The sequence below is a fragment of the Muntiacus reevesi genome, chromosome 4 (assembly GCF_963930625.1).
Source record: "Muntiacus reevesi chromosome 4, mMunRee1.1, whole genome shotgun sequence".
Classification (NCBI taxonomy): Eukaryota; Metazoa; Chordata; class Mammalia; order Artiodactyla; family Cervidae; genus Muntiacus; species Muntiacus reevesi.
In genome coordinates, this window is record NC_089252.1 from 98,440,046 (window position 1) to 98,467,676 (window position 27,631).

General features: G+C 40.2%; 1 protein-coding gene across 3 annotated transcripts in view; it reads left to right on the forward strand.

The window, feature by feature from the left end:
• Window positions 1-5,901: 5,901 nt before the first annotated feature.
• Window positions 5,902-27,631, forward strand: part of FHIT (fragile histidine triad diadenosine triphosphatase) — a 1,485,355-nt gene continuing 1,463,625 nt past the window's right edge. For all 3 annotated transcript variants that reach the window (XM_065933362.1, XM_065933361.1, XM_065933363.1), the window contains exon 1: window positions 5,902-6,040. The gene's annotated coding sequence lies outside the window, so the exon portion shown is untranslated. The remainder of the gene's footprint in view (window positions 6,041-27,631) is intronic.

Here is a 27,631-nt window from a genome sequence, read left to right on the forward strand (position 1 = left end):
CCTGCCCCCAATCCCTCCCAGCATCAGGGTCTTTTCCAGGGAGTCAACTCTTCGCATGAGGTGGCCAAAGTATTGGAGTTTCAGCTTCAGCATCAGTCCTTCCAATGTACACCCAGGACTGATCTCCTTTAGGATGAACTGGTTGGATCTCCTTGCAGTCCAAGGGACTCTCAAGAGTCTTCTCCAACACCACACCACAGTTCAAAAGCATCAATTCTTTGGCGCTCAGCTTTCTTTATAGTCCAACTCTTACATCCATATATGACTACTGGAAAAAACCATAGCCTTGACTAGACGGACCTTTGTTGACAAAGTAATGTCTCTGCTTTTTAATATGCTGTCTAGGTTGGTCATAACTTTGTTTACAAGGAGTAAGTGTCTTTTAATTTCATGGCTGCAGTCACCATCTGCAGTGATTTTGGAGTCCCCCCAAAAAAGTCATCCACTGCTTCCACTGTTTCCCCATCTATTTGCCATGAAGTGATGGGACCAGATGATCTTAGTTTTCTGAATGTTGAGCTTTAAGCCAACTTTTTCACTCTCTTCTTTCACTTTCATCAAGAGGCTTTTTAGTTCCTCTTCACTCTCTGCCATAACGGTGATGTCATCTGCATATCTGAGGTTATTGATATTTCTTCCGGCAATCTTGATTCCAGCTTGTAATTCATCCAGCCCAGCATTTCTCATGATGTACTCTGCATGTAAGTTAAATAAGCAGGGTGACAATATACAGCCTCGACGTACTCCTTTTCCTTTTTAGAACCAGTCTGTTGTTCCATGTCCAGTTCTAACTGTTTCTTCCTGACCTGCATACAGGTTTCTCAAGAGGCAGATCAGGTGGTCTGGTATGCCCATCTCTTTCAGAATTTTCCACAGTTTATTGTGATCCACACAGTCAAAGACTTTGGCATAGTCAATAAAGCAGAAAATAGATGTTTTTCTGGAACTCTCTTTTCAATCTTTTTGATGATCCAGTGGATGCTGGCAATTTGATCTGTGGTTCTTCTGCCTTTTCTAAAACCAGCTTGAACATCTGGAAGTTCACGGTTCACATATTGCTGAAGCCTGGCTTGGAGAATTTTGAGCATTACTTTATGGCTTAGCTGAATGCAATGAGTGGTGTTGAGTTGGCCAAAAAGTTTTCTGGCCAAATGAACTTTTTGGCCAACCCAATACAAATGTTGGGCCCTTCTAGTACTTACCCTGTTTGCTTTGGTAGCAATAATATAGTCATTCTTTTATGCATATTTATTGATTGCTTACCACTGAATAAGACAAAAACAAAGTTCTTGCCTTCAGAGGCTCACATTTTATTTGTAGGTGATAGATGATAAACAGAAAGGCAAGTAAATAGGGACTGTAATTTCAAGTAAAGATACTTGCTATGAAGAAGTGCTATTATGGCACAACCCACAGAAAGTTTTCATAAAATTGTCCTCTACATGTCTCCGAAGAACACATACAAAAGGCCAACAGATACATGAATAGGTACTCAGCATCATTACTCATTAGGGAAATGGAAATCACAACTGCAGTGAGGTATCACCTCATACCTTTTAGAATGGCCATCAACGAAAAGACAACAGGTAACAAATGCTGGCAAGGATGTGATGAGAGAACCCTTGTGCACTGTTGGTGGGATCGTAAACTGGTATAGCCATATGGAAAACAGTATGGAGGATCCTCAAAAAATTAAAAATTGAGCTACCATATGATCCAGCAATTCTACTTCTGGGAATGTATCCAAAGGAAATGAAAACACTAACTCAAAAAGATATACGCATTCCCATGTTCATAGCAGCATTATTTACAATAGGAAGACATGGAAACAATCTGTGTGTTCATCAGTGGAGAAATGGATAAAGAAGTTTTTATATACATACATATACATATGTATATATGGATATATATACAATGGAATATTATTCAATCATTAAAAACACAAGCAAACACTATTTGTGACAACATGGATGGACCTTGAGGGCAGTATTCTAAGTGAAATTAAGTCAGACAGATGCAAAATTCTATCTCAGTTATATGTGGAATCTAAAAAAAAACCCCAACAATAAAAACCCCACACCAAATTCATACAAAAAGATCAAATTTGTAGCTACTACAGGTAGGGGTTTGGGAGAGGGGGAACTGGAGGAAGGTGTTCAAAAGGTACAAACTTTCAGTCACAAGATAAATTAGTACTAGAGTTGTAATGGAGAACATGACTACTGCTAATGCTATTGTATGATATATAGCAAAGTTGTTAAGAAAGTAAAACAAAGAGTTCTCATCACAAGGATAATTTTTTTCCTCTCTTCTTTCATTTTTATTATATCTATGTGAGAAGATGAATGTTAGCTGAACATATTGTGGTGATCATTTCACAATAAATGTAAGTCAAACCATTATGCTGTAAACCTTAAATTTATATGGTGATGTCTGTCAATGATACTTCAATAAAACTGAGGAAAAAACTGTCTTTTAGGTCTAACGACACAGTCTACGCACTTAATGCTAATTTCTCAAAAACCTTGTCTTTTTCAATATCATGAAGTAAACAATGCACTGTCTCCAGCAATATTTTTTTCCCTTTCCTTGATCGCCTTCCTCCCCTCTCTACTAAGCCCTAGTCCCTCTAAAGCCTCTCCTTAATTCTGCAAAGTTTTCCTAGCCTAAAAGAGGTTTTTGTTGTAGTTTTTTTCTGTCTCAGGGTTTAGAAAGTATTATCTATTTTAATTGCTCACATGATGAGGTATACAAGGTGATAGGCTGTTTGGTTTTTTTTTTTTTTTGGTCCATTTGTTTGGTTCTTTTTATATGTACTTATTTAATTTTGAATTACTCTTATTCTGCTAGTCTCGGTGACAAAAGCTTGTGGTGAACCAAAGCCACCTGTAGCAGAAACTACTGGTGCCCCATCAGTATGTAGCAGCACCTGCATCTCTGACTTCCTCAGGCCACTGAGCAAATTTGCCCTTTTTGTATAGTATGACTAAGGAACCACGGACTTCACAGCCCCTGAAAACAGCTCCTAATTGTTGACTGGTGGGATTTAAACAACCCACCCAGTAACTCAGTTCTTCTGTCCCTTTGGTGGGACAGCTCAGTCTAAGGCATGGGTTCTACATTATTTCCCAGAGTTCCCATGGAAGATTAAGTTCTGATCACCTTGAGCAGTAGCATGCTTGATAGCGCACCTTATTGTCTGTCTTCCCTTCCCCATTTCACTTTTCTATTCTCTCACTGGTGTTTCCTACAATTACTTCCTAAATAAACTACTTGCACTTGAATAGCTCTCTCAGGATATATTTATTGGAGAACACAAACTAAGATGCCATCCCTAGGTGACTATTAATGAAGCTACAGATCAAATCGTCATCGCTTCACTGACTGTCTTGGCACTTGGATGTCCTGGTTCCAAGGCAAGTGCCATACCTAAAGCTTTTTGTAAATGTACTGCTGAAGGTCATGATCCACAGGTGAACATGTATATGTTCATATTAGGTTGCTTGACAATGGTTTAATAATCATTAGATATCACTGTTTAGATCCAAAGTCTGTACATGATATTTGCATTTGATTGCTAAGTAGAAGATGCAATGATTAAAGGCTGATACTTCCTCAGAAGAGTCTAGCTGTTGAGCTTTCCAGTTTCACATGGTTCAGTGTCTTCCAGGTTTAGTTTGGCTGCTGACATTTGTGTTGAAATGTCTCATGCCAATCAGTCTCAGAAAAGCTGGGACTGCTGAGCTGAGCCTGTGCTCATAAAAGCTACAAAGAACTGTCATATTATAGGAAACAATTCAAATTAACATAAGATTAGGTTAGGAAGCCTGCACAGGGGCTTTAATTCCTATGCACGAAATTAGCCTGTACACATATTGATCACATTCCTGCTGTTTATCTGTAATTGTTTTCAATCTCACATAGTTTTCCCACAATTCTCTATTATTTTATGTGGCCATGGTGTCTGTGTGATACTCTGTAAACTGACCATAACCCACTGTGACAGTCTCTGAGTCAAGCTTCCTAAGACATCAGTATTTCACACCAGGACATTTTGTAGGACACCTTGCTACTCTCTGTGGGGTTCAAACATCAGAAAGGATGAGAGATCTAAGACCTGGTGTAATCACCTGCATGTAATGAAGCAGGCCACAGAAAAAAGTGAGAAAAAAAAAGTAGAATAGAAAATGGTGTCCGAGAAAGAAGGGACATATTTAAGTGTTTGTCCAAGTGTAACTGCTCTTTGTTTCTCCCTTTTAAATATAAAAGACAACTGGCAAAAATCTCTTTTTCCTAGATAGTAGGACTGGGAGGAAAGGGAAGCAGGCAATATTAAAGAAGAGGTTTCTACAAAAAGCAGCATGGTAGAGTCTGAAGGCCAGGATCCTAGTCCCTGTTTATGAGCTGAATGACTGTGTGAAAACTATTTAGCTGTTCTGCAAGTTTCAATTGCATTTATTATAAAGTCAAGTTTGTTTCTCATCCTCCACTAGACCAGAAGCATCTAAAATTTAGGAACTAAGAATGATTCATTTTCTCCAGTATCTACATGGCACTGGACACAGAATACACAGAAAAGATTGATTCTGAATTTAAACAGAGCAAGCACAAGGGCTCCACGATGGTCACAGACAAATTTAATTTACCTGTACCAAAGCAAGCGAGAATAGAGAATAATTCAATTCCTCAAAATATATTTACTGAGTGTGGACTATATATATATACTGTGTGTAATATATATATTATGGGTGTTTATATATAATATATAAAATGATTATAACAAATTTTATAGTATATAAACATATAATTATATAAATTTATATTGTAATTTTATATAAATTTAATACATATAAAATGTTACACTATATGTATTACTGATACTGTACTTATACTTCCAATAGAAACAGTGCTAGAAACAGTGCAATGATCAGAAAAAAGCACAAAATCTAAATCAGATCTTTCATTCTAGGGGCTTGAGTGAGTGAAAATCGCTTAGTCCTGTCCAACTCTTTGAGACCCCATGGATTATACAGTCCATGGAATTCTCTAGGCCAGAATACTGGAGTGGGTAGCCTTTCCCTTTCTCTAGGGGATCTTCCCAACCCAGGGATCGAACCCAGGTTGCAGGCGGGTGCTTTACCAACTGAGCCACAAGGGAAGCCCAAGAAAACTGGAGTGGGTAGCCTATTCCTTCTCCAGCGATCTTCCCGACACAGGAATAGAACCGAAATCTCCTGCATTGCAGGCGGATTCTTTACCAACGGAGCTATCAGGGAAGCCCTCATTCTAGGGGACAAGATGATAAAAAAGACAAATTATATACAATGCTTGGTTAAGGGTAAGAACTAAGGAGAAAAATAACATACAAAAAAGAAGAAGGAATGGACAAGGGGGTCTGTGGTACAATTTTAGTTAAAATACCAGGGAAGGCGGAGTTCACTCATAAACTGGATCAATGTAAGGCCTGCGGGCCACGTTCTGAGAGAAACAAAGAAAAGGCTTTAGGAATCAAAAAGATCCGGAATGAGGCGAAGAAGTGACACGAAATTCAAACAGTGAGGAATAGTGAGGGGAGTAAGTTGAACGCATTTGGGAGGAAAGAAGGAAACAAAAATATAGCACAGCCTAAACAATGATGTTAGTTTTTACATTTGGTTAAAAAAAAACAAACAAACTGTGTGAACTATGACGAAACTCTTAACGAGGAGATTCTCACCTCAGCTTCTCTTCAGAGAGGGACAGTGTTCCCGGCCGCTAAACAGTGATTTTGTTACTATAGCTTCTGATTGGCCCGGTGTAGGCGCGTGCTCTGCGCCTATTGGCCCGCGCCCCCGGACGGGTAGCCATCTTGGGTCCCTTCCATACTGCACAGGCATCTGGGAGTTGTAGTCCCTGCTCTGTTCTGTCCAGTCGCGGGACTTTTTGCCCTCTGCTCCCGGGAACCTCAGGCAGCCACCCCCGTGGGCACAAGCCCAGGCGCTGTTCCTGCCCAGGGCTCCCTCCCTCTGCCTTTACTTCTCAACTGCCAAGATCTTGGAAGGTAGGGGCTGTGGGCAAGCCCAAGTCGAACAGCGTTTGTTTGGCGCAGGTCCGGGTTTCCACACGCGTCCGGTCATTACTCCGGCGGCCCAGTGGGGCGGAGTCTAACTGGGTCCTCGCAGCTACTTGGGACGTGGTGGGGGTCTGTCCGGAGGGCCTTCCCACGTCACCGAGCCTTTTACATGGCTTGTTCCTGAGCATAGCCCAAATCCTAACCTGCCCCTCTTCTGCTGTATTTTATAAGTGGGTAAACTGAGGCATGGGGTCACGCCAGCGGTTCCAGGGAGGCCCCAGCTCCCGGTCCTGGTGGTGTAGTTGGCACTGGTCACTTTAGATGGTTTTCAGTTTCACTGTTAAGTAGCAGGACCTTCTGCTGCAACAGATAACGATCAGTGTTAAAAACACCCAACTCTTGATTCCCGCGGTGGAGGGGGGTGGTTTGAACACGTGTCCAGGAGAAGAACCGAGCAGGGTACAGGGAAGGCAATATTTTGGGAGACAGTTTTACACTTAGTATTTAAGAAACACAAAAAATAATTCATTATAGGAGGAGAAAAATCAGTACTTTGTTGGATTTCCTTACATCTTTTTATGGCTTAATGTTTTTATATGAAAACGTGGGGATTTTAAAGGTATGTTCATGTAGGAAAAAAAGGTCGGTCAGTGAAACTGGAGCTGGATTTGCAGCCTCCTCTCTAGGATCAAATTCTGCCTTTGCTGTATGACCAGCTACTCACAGGGCATACCTAGGAAAAAAGAGCTCAACGCTCCCGGCCCAAGTGGCCTAAGGAGCTGCCAGGAGTTGAAATGTACATGAGGTCTTGCCTGTGAAAGCTTGCCCCTTGCAAACTTACAGTTTTATTACTGTGGGCCTCTGAAAAACGTGCTGGGAACCAGCACAAAATACGGCCAGAGGTTGTTTTAGAAAGGCTCTGAAACTTGCCGGGTCCCGGGCTACCGAGGGCGGCCCCAACTCGCGCCTGTTAAGGTAGTGTACCTGAAGTCTCCACTTTCTGGCTCCATTTTCTCACCGGCGGCCCGGGCCGCTGAGGCTTCTGGGAGTTGCAGTCCCTTTTCTTGCTTCCCGGAGGGCTGGTACTCCACCTCCCAGTCCGCTGTTTGGCGTGGTGAGGTGTCTCCTGGTAGATGAAGTTTCCCTTCAGCCGTTGCGTGGAGCAGCTCCTTGACTCGGAACTACAACTTCCATTTGGCGTTGCGTTTTTGGCTGCCAATCTTGCGTCCACCTGCTAGAGCCACTAGAGCCGAGTCTATTGAGATAGGGTTAGTAAAAATGTGTTTTTGTTGGTTGTTTACGTTCTTCCAAGTACTAAGTATAGGAGATTATTGTATACGCTCCTCTAAGTATATTAGGCAGGGATTAGACATGTTTGCAAACAGTGAATACTATATCTCACATTTGTAGATGAGTAAAAAAACTTGCGAAGATGAATTCTCTGCGGTCACACATCTAGTAATAAAATGTAGTATCTGTCTTATAAATAGACATTACTTTTAGTTATTATAGTTTAATCTTCTCAAGAGCTATATGAGAGGAACAGCCATTTTCATGTGCATTTTCCATGTTAGAAATCTAAGGCTAGGAAAGTTAAGCAGCGTGGCGAAGTTAACTCACCTAGTGAATCAGTTCATTTCAGTTCAGTTGGTCTGCGGCCCCATGGGACCCATGGACTGCAGCGTGCCAGGCTTCCCAGTCCATCACCAACTTCCCAAACTTGCTCAAACTCACATGCATTGAGTCGGTAATGCCATCCAACCATGTTATCCTCTGTCGTCCCCTTCTCCTCTTGCTCGTGAATAGAAGTGAATAGAAGTACCAACATTGTAACCCTGTCTTCTTGATAGTATCTGCTTAAAGAAACGTACAGGGAGCCCTTCCTTTCAGAGTATGGAATTTGGAATCTGCATTATACCATGTTGTCTCTGTAGTTAGACACTAAATGGTATCGCTTCATTTAAATCTGAGGTAAAAATCTTAGAACAGTTCCTGTCATATAATACACATTTCACAAATGTTAGCTATAAATAGTTTTATAATACCCTTATTTTAGAGAACAGGTAACTGGCCCAGGTGGTAAAGCAGTTTGCCAGAGGTCACACAGTCGGTTTTTTTCAGACATGAGACTAGACCCAAACATCTTCTTCCCAAGTCTTGGGTTATTTTCATTCTACCAACAGTCAACTAGCAGGAACATAAGATGTGAAGCTGTTTAGATGATGGTTTCTCTCCTAATTTGTTCTTTTAGGCCACAGACCAGTACCAATTGTTGTAAAGTCTTGTTTCTTATTACTGGTAAGGTTGTAATATTTCATTAATTCAATAAATGTTTTTTGAGTATTTTTATATGCTCATCTCGCTTTAGATATAGGGCCTCATGGATGAAAAGTAGCTAAGGGGTTAGGGCTTGAATGACCTTATAAACTAATTAACTTTTTCATTTTAAAATTTTGGGAAGGAAAAAAAAAAAAAGGGGAGTGAGGTACATCATGTTTCACAGTCCTCATTTCATGCCTTTGTCAGAAATATTCTTTTTCTGCACGGAGACAGGGTTCTGGAGGCCTCATAGTCCTGTAGTAGCAGTAGTAGTGGTGGTGGTGGTGGTCGTGGTAGTCATTCAGCCGTGTTCGACTCTTTTCGATCCCATGGACTGTAGCCCGCCAGGCTCCTCTGTCCATTGGATTCTCCAGGAAGAATACTGGAGTAGATTGCCATTTCCTTCGCCAGGGGAATCTTCCCAACCCAGGGATCGAACCTGGGTCTCCTGCATTGCAGGCAGATTCTTTACTGTCTGAGCCATGAGGGAAGCCCCCATAGTACTGTATGATGTAACCTTTTAGGCTCATGCTTTCTTCTACTTGGTACCCTTGCCCTTGCCTTATTCCCATAATTTTTGGTGAATGCTTTAGGAAGTGTTTCTGTGTCCCTGTCTTTTTATGTACATGCAGCTTCAGGATGTTCCTTTTGTATTTTGGGAATTTAGTCTTGTTTTGGCTATTACTGTTTTCTCTTTTGTCCTTTGAGACATGATAACAAAATCTGACATTGTGTTTGCATTCACATACATTTGAAATCTAATCCTTTATTACAGGTTATCATAAATGAACACATGAGTTGTTTGAATTATACAAAACTCTTGTTTTAGAAGATACGTTGGTTCTTTCAGTTATGTATTCACAGATAATAAAGTAGGTGACTCTCACCTCTCATGTGTGAAAGATGGTTTCTTCATGGTTAGATGATAAAATAGCAGTTTTAGAGACTTCCCTGGTGGTCTGGTGGCTGAAACTCTGTGCTCCCAAAGCAGGGGGCCTGGGTTCGTCCCCTGGTCAGGGAACTAGATCCTGCATGCTACAACTGAGATCAAAGAATCCCACATGCCACAACTAAGACCATGCATAGCCGAATATTAATAAATACATATAAAAATTAAAGCAGCAGTTTTTAAAATTACTGGCTAAACATTCCTGAGATAGTCATTATTGACATGTTCTGCTCATCACCCCTTTCCCACCAACTCTTTTCTAAATGACAGTCTGATCAATCATCTTCCAGCATATTGCTTGACCACTGGTAGACACTGAAAAAATATCTGTGGAATTGCATTCATAAGCACCTTTGAGCTCTGTTCCCACATTTCCCCCTTGAATCTCAGTTTTCTCTTTTAATGTTGAAATGCAGCTTTGAAATACAAGCTGTAGCAGGTTGCTTTCAATGTCTACGTTGCAGAGAAAAATTTCAGCCTTTGAGGTCATCCTCTGAGGGACTGTTTCTTTGCGAATGTCCAGGTCCGTGACTTCTAAGATGAGAAAGTGATTCAAATAGCAAAACACAGAGATGCAATAGACAGTGGTAGTATGAAGGCCTGTGATTCAAATCCCAGCCCTGCCTCTTCAGCATGTTACTAAACCTTTGGTTTCCTCTCCTGTAAAATAGGGATAATAAGCACTTGTACCTTATAAAGTGATGATAAAGATTAAATAAGATAGTGTGTTTAAAGCTTTGAGCATATTTTCAGGCACTCAATAGCTTGCATTCAATAGATGAATAGATCTTATTTTTGTTATTATTAATGTAAAGTTGATGGATGATCTTATTTTTGTTATTATTAATGTAAAGTTGTTTATGAAAATATATTTACTCAAGATTTAAACTAGAAGTAGATCCCTATTTTATAAAAGTGTCTGTCATTTGTTTTCTTAGAGTAGCAAGCTTGGCCAACACATATAAAATATGAAGTTAGGGCTTCCCTGGTGGTCTAGTGGTTGAGAATCTGCCTGCCAGTGCAGGGCTCACAGGTTTGATTCCTGGTTGAGGTTCCCACATGTCCCAGAGCAGCTAAGCCCCATGTGCCACGACTACTGAGCCGGTGCTCTGGAGCCCAGGAGCTACAGTTACTGAGGCCCTGTGCTGCAACCACGGAAGCCCATGTGCCTCCAGCCTGTGTTCTACAGCAAGAGAAGCCACTGCAGTGAGAAGCCCATGCATTGCAACAAAGAGTAGACCCCCAACCACAACTAGAGAAAGCCTGCACGCAGCGACAAAGACAAAAATAAATAAATCTTTAGAAAAAAAGTGTAGTTAACTGCAACATTTGATAACCCATCTTGTCAGCCCAGTGAAACGCTCTTGTGTAGGCAGATAGTGAAGCTTTTGGCTCTGCGTTGCCTGCTGAGAGGTGCCTGATCTCTGGTTTCATCTATATATGAAATCTTGGGTTGAAAAGCGGCTGACTGTCAGTGGGGCCTTGTGTCCACTTCTAGAAAGGACTGGGCCTATCTCAGGAGCCTCAGGGTTAAAGTGAAGCAGTTGTCATCTAGCTGATGAGTAATCCCGGGGCAATGGCCATGTAGACATGGTAGTGCTTCTTTCTAAAGCTGACAACTTCAATAGTCATGAGGTTACTGACAGAAAAGGGGTTTGCTCTTTTTCTTTTTGGCCAGGCAGCATGTGAGATCTTAGTTCCCCCACTAGGCATTGAACTGACACCCCCTGCAGTGGAAACACAGAGATTTAACCACTGGACCCACCAGGGAAGTCCCAGAAAAGCAGTGATATAGGGGACAGGAAAGGAGAAACAGAAGGAGGATCATAAGGGACTTCCCTGGGCGTTCAGTGACTAAGATTCCACACTGTCAATGCAAAGGGCCTGGGTTTAATCCCTGGTTTTCAGGGAATTAGATCCCGAATGCCACAACTAAAGATCCTATGTGCTGCAACTAAGACCCAGCGCAACCAATTAAATAGATATTAAAGCACCACCAACAAAATGAAGATCATAGCAAGAGCAAAGAGAAGATGAATGAAGAAAACAGTCAAGCCCTCTGTCGAGTTATCGTAATGTAATTACTGAGCACATTTATCCTGCTTCTAGCTCTGTGCCAGGCACTGCACTGCTATGCATTGGAGATACAGCCTTGAATGCTGCTGATACAGAGGTGATCCTGGTTGTATATCCTAAGCAGTGAAGAACTTGAAGGAGAGAAGGAAGGAGGATAGAGTGTGTTGGGATTTGATAAGCAGAAAGGTCTCTGTTCTTGGGAAATACAAATCACTGAAAGGGAGAGATGAGGCTGCAGAGGCAGGCATGGGTGACAGTTTGCAGAATCCAGTCCTGTATTGTAAACGAATTTCAGGCTTTAGTCAAAGGTATTTGTGAGACCATTTAAATATATATATATATTTTAAGTCATTCAGTTGTGTCCAACTCTTTGTGACCCCATGGTCTATACAGTCCACATTCAGGCCAGAATACTGGAGTGGGTAGCAGTTCCCTTCTCCAGGGGATCTTCCCAACCCAGGAATGGAACTGGGGTCTTCTGCATTGCAGGTGGATTCTTTACCAGTTGAGCTACCAGGGAAATCTTAAGGGGACAAATAAAATTGTTGGATTTATTTTTTAAAGAGTTTGGATGCAGTATGGATGATGAATTTGTGAGAGGGCATGGTTGATGTGAGAAAAGCAGGTAGGCCTGTGTTTCTTTAACATACATACGAATCTTCTGCTAATTCTAAAATGTAGAGACTGATTCAGCAGATCTGGAATGGACCAGAAATTCAGTGTTTCTAATAGGCTGATGCTACTGGTCCATGGACTATACTTTGAGTAGCAAGCAGGTACTTAGAAGACTCTTCAGTGTTCTAGGTGAGAGATCATGGTGATTAAGAGAATGGACTCTATAGAGCAGAAGACCTGGATTCTAAACTTGGTTTTATCACTTACTTGCTGTGTGACATTGGGGAAAGTGACCTAATCCCTTTGAGCCTCAATTTCCTTATTCTCTGTGAAATGCGGGGTAATAATTTTCTGTTTCTGTAATCATGTTTAAGTTTTGAACGAGGTCACCCCTGGAAAGGGTTATTGTGCGTGATACAGTAATTGGCATTTAGTACATGGCAGCTTTGGTTTTATTCTTAGTGTTACTAGTAAAAAAACACATTTTGCACCCTGCTCCATGTTTCCTTATCATGTTTTGAATGCTACGTGAAATAGACTTCCTTTAATTCCACTGTTTTTTGCTCATGTCTCACATGTGAAGTGCTGAACTTATTCTAATCATTTGTAAAAATTTGAGCTTTAGGGACAAAGAAGTATATTTCTTACAGCAATTGACTCTGAATTTTATGGCAAAAAACCTAAGCTCTTTCTAAATTTGAGGGAAAAATAAGGGAAAAGTGATTTGCTGGAGGGCTTAATACAATTTAAATATTACATATTTTGGGTGAATTTACACGTATCCTAAGGTTTTCTTATAATGATAAATAAGAAGGAAAAGAAAAGAGAATTGAGAAACTTGTTAAGAGGTTCACAAAAGGCACTCAAAAGACTTTGAATAATTTTGTTTTTACTAGTGTTCCTCATTATGGATTTACTTCTTTTTATTAACAATCAGAGTTCCATTAAAATTCAGTATATTTTTCGGTTTCTCAGGCTCACAGCTCTTGGAACTAAAACCCATCATAGATAATGCTGAAGTATCAGTGCTTTCTTGTGAGGTTAATGCATGCATATTTTAGTTGGGCACAGGCTGGAGGAGAGTATGGTCTGCAGTCATTTAATTGCTTAAGTTTGTTTTATGTGATAAGAATAAAATTTTTATTTTCAGAAAGACGTGAAGTCTGCTTTGTGTGTCTTCAGTTACAAAAAAAAAAAACAACACACAAAAAACAAAAACTCACTTCTATTTCCTTCCACGTCCACTGCAGGACAGAATCTATTTGGTCATGTCAATAGATGCTTGAGTGATGCCTTCAGGCTGAATTTTGTGTGTGTGTTTGGAGCCCTGAGGACAGGCAGAGGAAGGGGCTAGAACCTGCTAGAATAAGCTTGTTCCTCTAAACCCTGAAGCACCGTTAGTCTCTGTCCAAACTCTTCCAGGAACAAGCCTAGTGAAGGAAGGGGTAGTAATCTGCAGATCAGGGAAAAGCGGGAGAGAGAGACAGAGCACAGAGGGGAAAGAGAGAAAGAGAGAAACGAATGAGGAGGGAATGGAAGGGGTAAAGCAACAAGAGGATGGCTGGGTGGAGGGGAAGGGAAGGTTGTTTTTCGGTTTTTCATTCCACAACTACGTATGTAGATGGTGCCTGTGAGGTTGTGCTGGGCAGAGCTTACATGGCTCTACACACAGAGAGGCCTGATTAATGTGAAGTGTTGATACCTTCATCAACAGGGAAGTGATGCTGGGGCTACAAAAACAACAGGTGGCTCCCAGTTGCTGGGTTTTGCCAGCTGAGGGGTTAAAAGCAAGGCCAGCAGACAGCGGCCACAGATAAATCTGCAGCTGAGGCCCTTCCTTGGCTTCTGTCTGCAGGACAGAACGCTTCCTCTAAGCTTCCGCTTCCTCTCATCTCTTGAACTTCCAACAAGGCAACAGACCAAGGTCTCTCTGGCCCAGAGGAATTAGCTATTTTTGGCTTCCTAGTGCAGATGAAGCAGCTGAGTTCAACCCTTGTGGGTCAGGACCTTCCTGGAATTATATGCAAGCATGGTTTGGCCAGAAGCTTCTGCAATTCTAGCTAGCTCCCATGAGATACAGATGTGGAACCATGGGTCACACTGGGAATAGCAGTGTTCTTGATCCTTATAGCTTCCACTGTGTTGCCATACTCTTTTTTTTAAAATTAAAATAGAGTTGATTTACAATGTTATGTTAACTTCTGCTCTACAGCAAAGTAATTCAGATATATATATATATATATATATATATATATATATAGTGGTGTCTGACTGCTTGTGACCCTATGGACTGTAGCCTGCCAGACTCCTCTGTCCATGGAATTCTTCAGGCAAGAATACTGGAGTGGGTTGCCATTCCTTTCTTCAGGGGATCTTCCCAACCCAGGGATCGAACTCGTGTCTCTTAGGTCTCCTGCATTGGCAATCAGGTTCTTTACCACTAGCACCACCTGAGAATTAGGTGAAATGTAACAATGTTTATATATATTAATATTACATTCTTTAGTTCAGTTCAGTTTCTCAGTCATGTCCGACTCTTTGCGACCCCATGAACTGCAGCACGCCAGGCTTCCCTGTCCATCACCAGCTCCTGGAACTTACTCAAACTCATGTCCACTGAGTTGGTGATGCCATCTAACCATCTCATCCTCTGTCGTCCCCTTCTCCTCCCACCTTCAATCTTTCCCAGCATCAGGGTCTTTTCCAGTGAGTCAGTTCTTCATATCAGGTGGCCAAAGTATTGGAGTTTGAGCTTCAGCATCAGTCCTTCCAACAAATATTTAGGACTGATTTCCTTTAGGATGGACTGGGTGGATCTCCTTGCAGTCCAAGGGACTCTCAAGAGTCTTCTCCAGCACCACAGTTCAAAAGCATCAATTCTTTGGCGCTCAGCTTTCTTTATAGTCCAACTCTCACATCCATACATGACCACTGGAAAAACCATAGCTTTGATCGGATGGATCTTTGTCAGCAAAGTAATGTCTCTGCCTTTTAATATGCTGTCTAGGTTCATAGCTTTTCTTCCAAGGAGCAAGCGTCTTTTAATTTCATGGTTGCAGTCACCATCTGCAATGCTTTTGGAGCCCCCCCAAATAAAGTCTGTTTCCATTGTTTCCCCATCTACTTGCCATGAAGTGATGGGACTGGCTGCCATGATCTTCATTTTTTGAATGTTGAGTTTTAAGCTAGCTTTTTTACTCTTCTCTTTCACTTTCATCAAGAGGCTCTTTAGTTCCTCTTTGCTTTCTGCCATAGGGATGCATATCTAAGGTTATTGATATTTCTCCCTGCAATCTTGATTCCAGCTGTGCTTTGTTCAGCCAGGTATTTCGCATGAAGTACTCTGCATATAAGTTAAATAAGCAGGGTGACAATATACAGCCTTGACATACTTTTTTCCCAATTTGAAACCAATGTGTTGTTCCATGTCTGACTCTAACTGTTGCTTTTTGACCTGCATACAGGTTTCTCAGGAGGCAGGTCAGGTGTCTGGTATTGCCATCTCTTTAAGAATTTTCCACAGTTTGTTGTGATCCACATAGTCAAAGGCTTTGAAGTAGTCAATAAGGCAGAAGTAGATGTTTTTCTGGAACTCTCTTGCTTTTTCTGTGATCCAGTGGATGTTTGCAATTTGATCTCTGGTTTCTCTGCCTTTTGTAAATCCAGCTTGAACATCTGGAAGTTCTTGGTTCATGTACTGTTGGAGCCTGGCTTGGAGAATTTTGAGCATTACTTTGCTAGCGTAATTGCAGTTGTGTGGTAGTTTGAACATTCTTTGGCATTGCCTTTCTTTGGGATTGGAATGAAAAACTGCCCTTTTCCAGTCCTGTGGCCACTGCTGAGTTATCCAGATTTGCTGGCATATTGAGTGCAGCACTTTCACAGCATCATCTTTTAGGATTTGAAATAAGTTAACTGGAATTCCATCACCTCCACTTGCTTTGTTCATAGTGATGCTTCATAAGGCCCACTTGACTTTGCATTCTCATTCCAGGATGTCTGGCTCTAGGTGGGTGATTATACCATCATGGTTATCTGGGTCATTGAAATCTTTTTTGTATAGTTCTTCTGTGTATTTTTGCCAACTCTTCTTAATATCTTCTGCTTCTGTTAGGTCCATACCATTTCTGTCCTTTATTGTGCTCATCTTTGCATGAAATGTTATCTTGGTACCTCTAATTTTCTTGAAGAGATTGCTATAGTCTTTTCTGTTCTATTGTTTTCCTCTATTTCTTTGCATTGATCACTGAGGAAGGCTTTGTTATCTCTTCTTGCTATTATTTGGAACTCTGCATTCAGATGGGTATATCTTTGCTTTTCTCCTTTGGCTTTCGCTTCTCTTCTTTTCTTAACTATTTGTAAGCCCTCATCAGACAACCATTTTGCCTTTTTGCATTTCTTTTTCTTGGGGATGGTCTTGATCACTGCCTCCTGTACAGTGTCAAAAACCTTTGTCCATAGTTCTTCAGGCACTCTGTCTTATCAGATCTAATCCCTTGAATCTATTTGTCACTTCCACTGTATAATTGTAAGGGATTTGATTTAGGTCATACCAGAATGGCTAGTATAGTAAGCAAAGTCCACAGAAGTCTCAGACCTTAGTGCCTCTTAGCATTTCTCTGGAGGTATACAGAAACTCATTTCCTCTCCTTATTGGAGATTACACCTGTATATTGTGTTAATATTGTCTCTTTTCCCTCTTGAGAAAGTTTGCTCCCCGAGGGCAGGGACCTCATTGGTCCTATCCCCTGGCCCATGGTAGATGGAATGAATTTTGGCTCCTCATTACCATCAAGATCTGAAAGTCTGGGTCATCCTTGTGGCTGCAGCTCCAAACAAATGGGTCATTGATGTTGTGCAGGTAATAGGAATTGTCAAATGCTGGGGAGTCAAGGAGGGACTCATAGGGAGGGGGTATGGAGTGGAGCCTGTGTCTGCTTCTGAGCACTGACTGCTGGCTTTTCTTCTCATTAGCTGTGTCACCTTGAGTAAGGTACTCAGCCTCTCTGTGTCTTGTTTTTCTGTAAAACAAAGATGATAATACTACTTAACCCTTAGAGTTGTTGTGAGGATTCAGTGAGATATGTTGATATAACAACTGCCTTGCACAGTGCCTGGTGGGTAGTCAGCACTCAATACATTACCTGTGAACAGTGTCTTTAAGTCTGGAATGGTGCTCTGTCTACTTCCTGGCAAGTAGTTATACTAGTTTTCACTTTGAAGATCATAGCTAGATGTTCTCATTTTATTGTGTTTTGGGGGAAAGTCTCATATTTGGCCATGAAATAAAAATGGAGAGGCTAGCAGTTCTGGCCATATAAAGTTTACCGAAAATGTTGGTGAACAACAGCCCAGGATTCAGCACACAAAAAAATAAATGCTGGTTGATGTTCAATACAAAGAACTGTAAGTTAGAAAACAGCACATCTACCATGCTGTAATATTTAAATGCCTTCTCACTTAAGAAGTGAGACACTTAAGATTCTCATTAGCCCAACATCAGAAAAATGATAAATATTAATATTTGTCATCAAAGGAAAGCTTAGAAATCAAAGCAGAGCAAACAACTGTTGTATTTCAAGGATTACATAATGCTGAATGAATTTTAATTCAACACCTCCAAAACTCTCTTTTTAAGATTTCTGTATAAGGCAGTTTAATTGTTTTTATCCTGTACACAAACTAGGAAAGATGTGCATTTAGTCAGAAAAAATTCAGGGGATTTGCTGATTCAAAGACCTGGGCTTTGTTGTGTTTTATGTCTGTAAGGGGAACCCAGATACGCCTGAGCCAATCCTTCTCCACTGATCTTTATCTATTTTGGGGGAATCATATTGGGAAGTTGCCTCTGGTAGATTATGAAAGAGCACCAGGGTGCCTCCGGGCTTTGCTGTGGATTCTTTGCCCAAGCTTCTCTACTCTATCTAGTTCTGAATGTGCCAGGACCATGCCCATTATCCCGCATGGTCAGAGGGAGAGATGACAGACTGGAGCCATCCCCCTTCCTGGTTTCCGTGTCTGTGACGGCCAACTCAGCGTGAGAGGGCCTCACCACGTCCCAACAGGAACACAGTCCTGGTGGAGGTCGGGAGACCTGGGTTTTAGTTCTGGCTCTTTCACTGCCTTATGCAAGTCCTGTCCTCTCTCTGGGCCTCCCTTTCCACACCTTTCAAGTGAGGGACTTGGATCTCATAATTCTGAAGTCCTGGGCTCTCCAACATCCTATGACCAGGGGGAGAGCTTCGGGGATCTGGTAAGCCTTCCCCCTACCCTCTGCCAAGGGGCATTTGCCTGGTGAGGTGGTCTTTGGGGCCAGACAGACCTGCATCTTGCCTTAGCTAATTTATTTAAGTACTCAGTTTTCTCATCCACTAAATGGAAATAGTAGAAGGTTGTTGTAAGTAGATGACTGTGAAAGCATTCATTGCTGTTTGACACATCACAGGAATTTAATGATGCTGCTGTTTTGATGTTATTATTATGTTGTTACTGTAATTATTATGTTTATATCTTGGCTCAGTACTTTCCCGTCTCTTTATGATTCAGTTTTTTCTTTCCAAAAAATAGAGATAATAAAAGAATATCTTATTGGTTAATTGTGAGGGTTAATGAGATAATATATGAAAACACATGGGATGCTTCCTGGTATAAAATACCAGATACACAATATCAGTTATTTTAGCTATCATTTTTTTAAAAATTAGTTGCAATATCTTAAAAAAAAGAACTAGATAAGAAAAGGTGATTGGGGGTAGTTACCTTCTCTAATACACGTGCTAAAGCAGATTTCCCAGTTGTCTAAAAGATTCCACATTTTCCCTAAGCATCTCATTTATCATAGGGAACAGTAAATAAATAATGTCAAAACTGTACTTAGAAGTAAGCTGTATATATCCAACATGAGCTCTTAAACCTGGATGCTGTAGTCTCTTTAGCATCAAATGTTTCGTATACATACACAGGACACAAAAACACAACTGGGAAAGATATCTACATTCCTATGTTCATAGCAGCATTATGTATAATAGCCAAGATATGGAAACAACCAAAGTGACCATTGATGGATGAATAGATAAAGAAATTTTGGTATTATAATACAATGGAATATTATTCAGCCATAAAAAATGAAGAAATTCTACCATTTCTGATACACGAATGGATCTTGAAGGCATTATATTAAGTGAAATAAAGTCAGACAAATACAAATCCTGTATGATCTCATTTACATGTGGAATGTTAAAAAAAGGAAAGCTGCACCCCTCTCCCACTGCAAGCCTCTGCCAAACTCACAGGAAAAGATCAGATTTGTCATTATCAAAGGTACAAACTTCAATTGTACAATAAATAAGTATTAGAGTTATAATGTAGAACATGATGATTACAGTTGGCAGAGCTATATGGTATATGGGAAGGTTTTTAATAGAATAGACACTAAGTTCTCATCACAAGGAGAAATTTGTTTTTTCTTTTCTTTTTATTGTATTTTTTTGAGCTGATGGATGCTAACTAAATCTACTTATGGTTATCATTCCACAGTAGATGTAAATCAAACCACCTTGCTGTACACCTTAAATTCATACAGTGATATATATCAATTATTTCTCAATAAAACTGGGAACAAAGGTGATATATACACAGTGGAGAAATGGAAAAATAGAAGACAGCTAAAATAGTGGAACATGCTACTTCTGGGATGACAGCTGGAAAGTCGGAAGAAATGAAGCGAGAGATTTTTCCCCCCTAAAGTCTATGTATTTCCATTTGAGCTAAACTATTTAAACTATTAATTAATAAGAATTATTTTGCTAAAAGTGAAAAACAGAAAAACTAATGTTCCAGGTCCATGATGTATTTCCACATATGGATGACATATATTAGGTAGAAGAGACCTTACTTTTTATCAGGTTACTATGGACCAGGTCCTAAACCAAGCCCTTGCGGGGATTCTCTCATTTCATCCTCACAGCAACTCTAGGGAATAGATACTCTTATCTGTTTTTTACAGATGAGAAAACCGAGACAGAGAGGTTAAATACATGTTTCAGGACACCCAGCTGGCAAGTGGTAGTGCTGAGACGTGGACCCATGTCATTTGACATGGGAGAGAGCTTGAGCTCTACTAGTCCTTAGCTAGACAAGAGGTCAAACCTGCTGGGTGGCTACTCTTTCTGTATTAATGAAGTCTGATGGACCAAGACAAGGATATAAATGGACTTGCTTTTTACCAATGACATAGCAAATTAACATTCATTCTTATTGTTTCCAGGATCATTCCATTTCATGTAAGGGGATGAATTTCAATATGGAATAGACTTATTTAAGGAAACATCAATATTTTTCTCAAATTGGCAGCATCAAAACTATATTTATGGAATTAAAACATATTGCATTTATATAATGCAAATTCACTTGGAAACAAGATTTCTTTATCTCTCTCTGTAGCTTAGCTTGCAGCTGTTGGCATCAGTCTATTTTTAAAACACAAAAATAAATTGTTTCTTTTTAACTCCTTTGGATCTGCAGACAAATGCTAGACAGAGTACTGTCGATGAGGTCAGCATCTTGGTCAGATGGCCCAGATTACTCTATAAGAAGATGCTATTTGAAAAAGAAATTTTTTTTCTTACTAACTGCATATGAAAATTAATTCATTTTCGAAAATAAAAAAAGATAAAAATGCTCAAAAAATAAAGTAATATTGTCATTTTGTCCCCTTATGATAGCACTCTCAGTGTTTTAATGAATACCCTTTCCATCTTTTTTTATTGCATATGTGTATTTTTTCTGTTAGTGTTCTAAATTGGGATCACAGGGTATATACTGTTGTGTTATCTGTTTATTCATCAGTGTATTGTGATGTGCATTTTCCTATGTCAGTAATGATTGTGAAGTACTCTTTGTTAGAACCTGCAGCTTACCCTAATTGTTTAACAGTAGATTTCCCCACCTCTGCTTCCAATATATGTTTGTTGTTGTTGTTTAGTCACTGAGTTGTGTCTGCCTCTTTGCAACTCCATGGACTGTAGCCCAGAGGCTCCCTCTGTTCTTGGGATTCTCCAGGCAAGAATACTGGAGTGGCTTGCCATTTCCTCCTACAGGGGATCATCCCGATCCAGGGATTGAACCCACATCTGAATTGGCAGACATGATTTTTTAATCACTGGGCCACCTGGGAAGCTCTCTGATGTATGTTAGTGAAGAATATTTACGTATATTTATAATGACATCTATAATTCTTTTCTTAGGACATATTCTCAGAATTGGAAATGCTGAGTTAATGGTAAGCTGTAGGAGTAACTATCTGGTTTTCCTTCACTGCAGGCAGTGTGCCCCTGTGCACCTAGAATCCCCGCTCACAGCATCTCCTGGCCTCCGTTTCCCAGGAACTTCAGAGAAAAAACTATGGAGCAGGAAGCTGGTGGGAAGTTAACAACAGCAGTCTCCAGATTCTACTCATGGATCAAAATAAACATGTTGGGTTTCTGGTGCCAGCCTTAACATATCCTGTATTTGATATTTAACTCTGTCAGCTTCGAATTCTTTCAGCTGCAAGTAACAGAAAACTTGACTTATGGTGGCTATAAAAAGTAAGGAATTACTTCTTCCATGTAATAAGAAATTTGGGGGGCTTCCGTGATGATTCAGTGGCTAAGACTATTTGCAATGCAGGAGGCCTGGGTTCAATCTCTGATTAGGGAGCTAGATCCCACATGGTGTAACCAAGTGTTCTCACATGCCACAACTAAAGATCCCGCCTGGCACAACTAAGGCCCAGTGCAGTCAAAGGCGGGGGGGGTGGGGGGGGGGAGGATATATATATATATATGAAATTCAGAAATGTGTGGTGGCTGTGACTTTACTTCAGCAGCTCAGAGATGTCAAGGAGAGTCTGTCAAAAGTGTTCTTGGTCTTTTCTAAATGGTCACAAGATGGCTGTGTGCGAGGCAGGCATCATGTTTGTGTTCTGGGAGTCAGGGAGGGGTGTGAGACAGATGAATGAGACACATTTTTGATTCTGGGACTTGTTAGCCTGATTTTAGAAAGTGGTGCTTTTTTCTCTTTTTGCAGAAGTAATATATGTTCACTATAGAAAATATATTTCACCTATAATCTTACCATCCAGAGGTAATCACTGCTCTCATTTTGGTGTTTATCTTTCTAGTTTAGTTAAAAATGCACAAAAAGGTGGGATTTTAAATTTATGTACTGCCTCATAACTTGCTTTTAAAGTCGGCATCTATCTCACTGACTTGCACTTGGTAGATGGTTTAAAGATTTCACTGGAAATTCTATGAATACTTTAAAAAATACACTATGAATATTATTTTTCTGTATCTCTGAGTAGTCTTTACAGTCTCTATTTTATACCATAATTTTTAACAGTTGCATACCCCACATTTGTTTGAATGTTGGATGATTTATTTCACTGAATTGCTATTATTGTACATGTAGATTTGAAAAAAAATTTAACTGTGGCAAATAATACTGCATTGAACATCTGTGTGTGTGTATGTATGTGTGTGTGTGTGTATACACAAATCTTATTTGCTTAGATAAATTCCTTTCAGAAGTGGAATTAGTGGGCCCAAGGAAATGCCAGTTTTATGGTCCTTCATTTATATTATCAAGTTGCCCTCTTCAAATGGACTATTTTATTTACTACCAGCAATATGAGTTGTTATAACCTTGTTTTACTTTCTTATTTTTAATGGACATTTTTTTAGAGTGGGTAGTATATTTGTCTGATTCAAAAACCTAAACAATACAAAAGACATAAAGTGAAATTTTATTCTTATTCCTCTCCCCATACTCCCATGTCTGCCCCCATTTCTCTTATATGTTAACCACTCTGACTAGGTTTTTTTGTATCCTTTCAGTATTTTTTAATGCATTCAGGCAAATATGTATGTAAGTTATTTCCCTTCCTTTCTTACACAAAAAGTAGCACACTGTTCTGTATCTTGCTTTGTTTGGTTTGATGGCTGTATAATGTTCCATTATGTGAATATTCATAGTTTTACTTGTCTGTTCTCCTGTCTAGGTGTATTTGAAACCTGTGTCTTTTCAGGGAAACCGGGCCCAAGTGAACCATTTTATTCTGGTCCTGTAGCTAGACCACAAACAGGAGTAAGCAGCTTTATCTGAATTTCCTAGACCTACTGCCTGGCTAGCTCACATTTTGACTTAGCCTCCCAGGTGTAGTTGGCAGTGTCTGAAATACTCTCATCCAAGATGGGGGGGGCGGGGGGGATTGCACAGGTAGCTTTATCCTCTTTGAAGAACTGCTGGTTTGTCCTTCTCTCCTAGTTGTGACTGTGAGATATTTTCATGTTTTAGTTTGGGTAAAGAGTAACCCCTCCATTCTCATCCAAGGGATGATGGCTCTCCTATAGGAAATTATGTCCTATGTTGCTTTGTAATGAATTCATTGTTACAGAATGCCAGGTGTATTGTATGATCCTTTGAGAGGCTCTAGGGAAGAATCCTTCCTTGCCTCTTCCTGCTTCAGATGGCTCTGAGCATCCTTTGGCTTGTGGCTCCATAACGAATGTCCTTCACTTGCCCTTCCGTGTATCTTCGCTCCTCTTCTGTCTCAAATCTCTGTCTTTCTCTTACAAGAACACCACTCATTATTCTTAGGGCTCACCCAGATAATCCAGAATGATCTCATGTCAGGATTCTTAACTCCATCTGCAAAATCCTTTTTCTGAAATGGGTTAAAACTTGCAGGCTCCAGAGATTTGATGGAGATGTATCTTTGGGGGGCTACCACTTAGCTCACGACAGGCTTTGAGTCTAGCGCTCTGATTCCAGAATCTGTGCTCTTCCCTGCTAGATCATGTCCTGTGAAATGCTGCAGAGAAAGTCCATTTTCTGTTCCACATGGTAGTAAAGGACTGAGGCTTATTCACTCAGTATTGTTTCTTCATTGCATTGTACAGAGGAGGTGCTCAGTGAAATGAAATGACTTTAATCACTGAATTTCCATAGAAGTTATGGAAGCAGTTTTCATATCTCTTATTGCTTTTCTCCAGGCTGACTATTCTCCAGGCACTTCAGTTGTTCCTTATGTGAAGTTCAGAAGCCCCGCCGTTCTGGTTGCCGTCCTGTAGGTACTTTCTGATTTAGTCGGTCTTCCTCTTCACATGACTCCTAGACTGAACTCTTGTTAAGATGTAAGAAACGGGGTAGAAAGGGACTATTAATTCTCATGGTGTGTACTCCATATTTTTAAAAGTACTTCTAGGTTGTATTCACTTTAGAGTAGGTGCTAAAGGTAATTTCTGGTAGTTAATAGCTAAAGACAAAGAAAAAAACACAGGAAAACTCTGCCATACTAGTAGACTTAGTCATTGAGTTTTTAGGGCCAAATACAGCCTCAGTTATGCTAACACAAATTTTATTGATTTTGGATTCTGGGGATGGATTTTGAATATGGAAAGAAAAATGGGCCAAATGTCACATTCTGGGGTTTAGAAGAAAGGGCAAGCATACTCATAAATAAATCCAGTTGCCTCTCTCCATTCCATTTTGTTCAGTCCATGGAAAACACTTGTATTTTTTAACAGATGTGAGTGATGATCCACTTTTTTGCAAGAATGAATCAGAATTTTCATGACCAAGTGTTAGAGAAAAGAGCCTTTTTCTTCTCAGTTTCTACCTGTTGTGGCCTGAAGTTGGTAAGAGTGTTTTTTGTGTGTTTTTTTTAAATCCCATTTACCAACTACTTGTGTTAATTTTCATGTACTTGTACCTTGGACAAATTTATGCTCTTCGTGTTGTATGTGCTGCAGGTTTCACTGCTGTCAAAACATGTTTTTAAAAATAACCTATGGGTTTTAACCAAGACAAATTAGATTTTTTTTAAAGTAAAATCCACCGTAATATTTATATCAGCAAGAAGATGTCATTATGACTAACTTTTGCCTGTACATAATGAGACAGGACCAAGGCATACTAGAGGCATACTAATGCTTTAATTTTTTTTTTCTTTTAATCAGTTTTTTAGAGGTTAAAACAAGGTTTTAGAGGTTAAAACAAGAAAAAGATAATAATTCTCAGGGGTGGACTCCATGGCTTCATTTACTCCATTATACTTCTGCCTCTTGGAGCTCAATTTCTTTGAAAGGAAGCATTTTGTAGAGAAAGTCCTGTGCCTCCTCCTCACCCCTTACCTGGCTACTATTTCTACCTGAGGCCATAGCTTAAACGTCTCTTCTATAGGATAACTTATTCTGACTGGTAAGACTGTTCAGTTCAGCTCAGTTCAGTTGCTCGGTCATGTCCGACTCTTTGCAACTCCATGAGCCACAGCATGCCAGGCCTCCCTGTCCACCACCAACTCCCGGAGTCCACCCAAACCTATGTCCATTGAGTCAGTGATGCCATCCAACCATCTTATCCTATGTCGTAAGACTGTTAGTTCTTGTTTTATAAGCCCCCTTAGTACCTTGTATTTCATTTGCAAATTTCATTACATCAGTTTCAATCACCTTGCTACAACTCGTCCTTTAACTCCCAGACTGTAAACTCTATGAGGCAGGGCTGTGTCTGTTTTCAACACTTTCCCTACATCAGCGTCTGGCTCATAGAAGATGCTTAGTGAATTTTTGTTGACTGATGTTGACAAAAGTCATTTAAGGGCTTATGTGAAACAATAACTTTAACAATATTTGCATTTCTTTCCTGTGTGTGTGTGCACGCGCACCAAGCTAATAGCAATGAATTCCTGTTTTCCTTTTTCTTTTTTTGGGGTGGGGGTTGGGTACCACTGCATCAAATTACTGAAGTAGAAAGAGCAGTTGACATTCTGTTTTAAAGTGACCATGTATCTGACCCACTTCTTCTCTAGTAATGTCATCACGATTGTATCTCATTGCTGTGGGTTCTTGGAGGCTGACAGGCGGAACAAGTTGCTTCAGCTCACAGTCCTCATCTGTCATACAGAACAGGTTGCAGATTCTTATTATGTGAATGAAATATGGAGAGAGGGATATTTTTCTTCCTGGGCTATCAGAGTAATTGAAAGTAACCGTATCAGGGCACAGGGGACAATGCAGGAAAATAGACTGCTTTTGTGAAGGGCAGCTCATCGGCTCTCAGAACCACAGGTGTTGCGCCTCTAAGTGCAAAGACTTGGGAGGCATTTTCTGTGATCAAAAGGCCCAGGACTCGACCAGAACATTTTTTCAGTAAGGAAGATGCCTTGGTTCATGTTACCACGTGGCCCTTAGTTGCCTGTTGAGATGCCACCACCATGGGCCTTTGGAAGTGTTTCCCACCGGACGGAGGACACAGGCTTTGTGTATTCTTTAGCCAGGGAAGAAAACCATTTTAGTATTCCAGATCAATAAAGCATAGTAGAAAACTGGAAATGTGCTATGAAAAACCATTAACCAGAGAAATTCTATTGTTCCTGTTTTGGATCAGAAGAAACAATAACACTTGACTGCTCTTCTAGTCTGTGTTTTACAAGCTTGGTCCTGATGCAACGGAGCATTAGATGAGACTGTGTCCGCAACGCTCTGCCTTCTAAATCGTTAACAGTTTTAGTTCCCAGGAAGCTTCTTACTTAGCCCTGGTCGAAAATACTAATGTGGTGATGGAAAGCAAGGTACAGTTCAGCAGTCATTCACGTCATGACTTCGTTATATTTCAAGATAGCTTTCAAATCACTTAGTCGAATAAAACTCTAAAGTACTGTAACTGCCAGGTTGCTTTATCTAATTTATGAAACAGAGGCAAAGGAATCAACAATAACCCTCCATTTACCATTATTAGATTAGCTATTACTGAAACCGCAGAAAGTATATAACCCCTTACTTTGTGTTCACTTGAATTTGGTTATTAAGCTTTGATGGAACTTTCATTTAACCAAATGCCTTTGTTTACAGCAATAAGCATGTTAAATCTTTTGTGTTCTGAATTTGATATGACTGTTTTAGTACGTGCCTCCTGCAAAGGCCTGTTAAAGTTACAGATTCTATTCATTTGTGTTCTGTCAAACATTATCAATTCAATCCGGTTAGAGTCTTGTTTTTCTTCTTGACTTTAAGAAATGTATTTTTTTTGCCATGAAGCTTCTACTTTTTCAAGAATATAATCAGGCATTAACAAACACAAAACTGCTTCTCAGAGCAGCTTCATAAAAATTGATTTTTCAAAATTAAATAAGCATCTGGTGGACTGAAAATGTTTTATACCTGATATTTTAAAGATATTTTGACTACTGCCAAAAGAAATCAATTCCTTCATGCTCTCTCCTTTGTGGATGCCGTCATATGCCACTGGGTTGTGTGGAGCACAGGCTCTGCGGGGGGGGTGTGGGGGGGGTGTGGGGGTCGGGGGCAGACTTGTATTTGCACCTTTCCTGTTCCACTTACTGCTTGTGACTTTGGACTTCGCCTATCAGGAAAACCAGGTAACTCAAATCACCCTTTCCTCAATATGTAATTGAGCATATCAGTACTATAGTGTTATACATGAGGGGATGTGTGTAAAGAACTCAAAAAACCTGATTTTTATTATAACTCTTATTTGCATGTGTGTGTTCACACACTACATACATGTTGTTGCCTTGATTGAAACTTGCTGATTGTAAATTTGGTTATAATAATGAA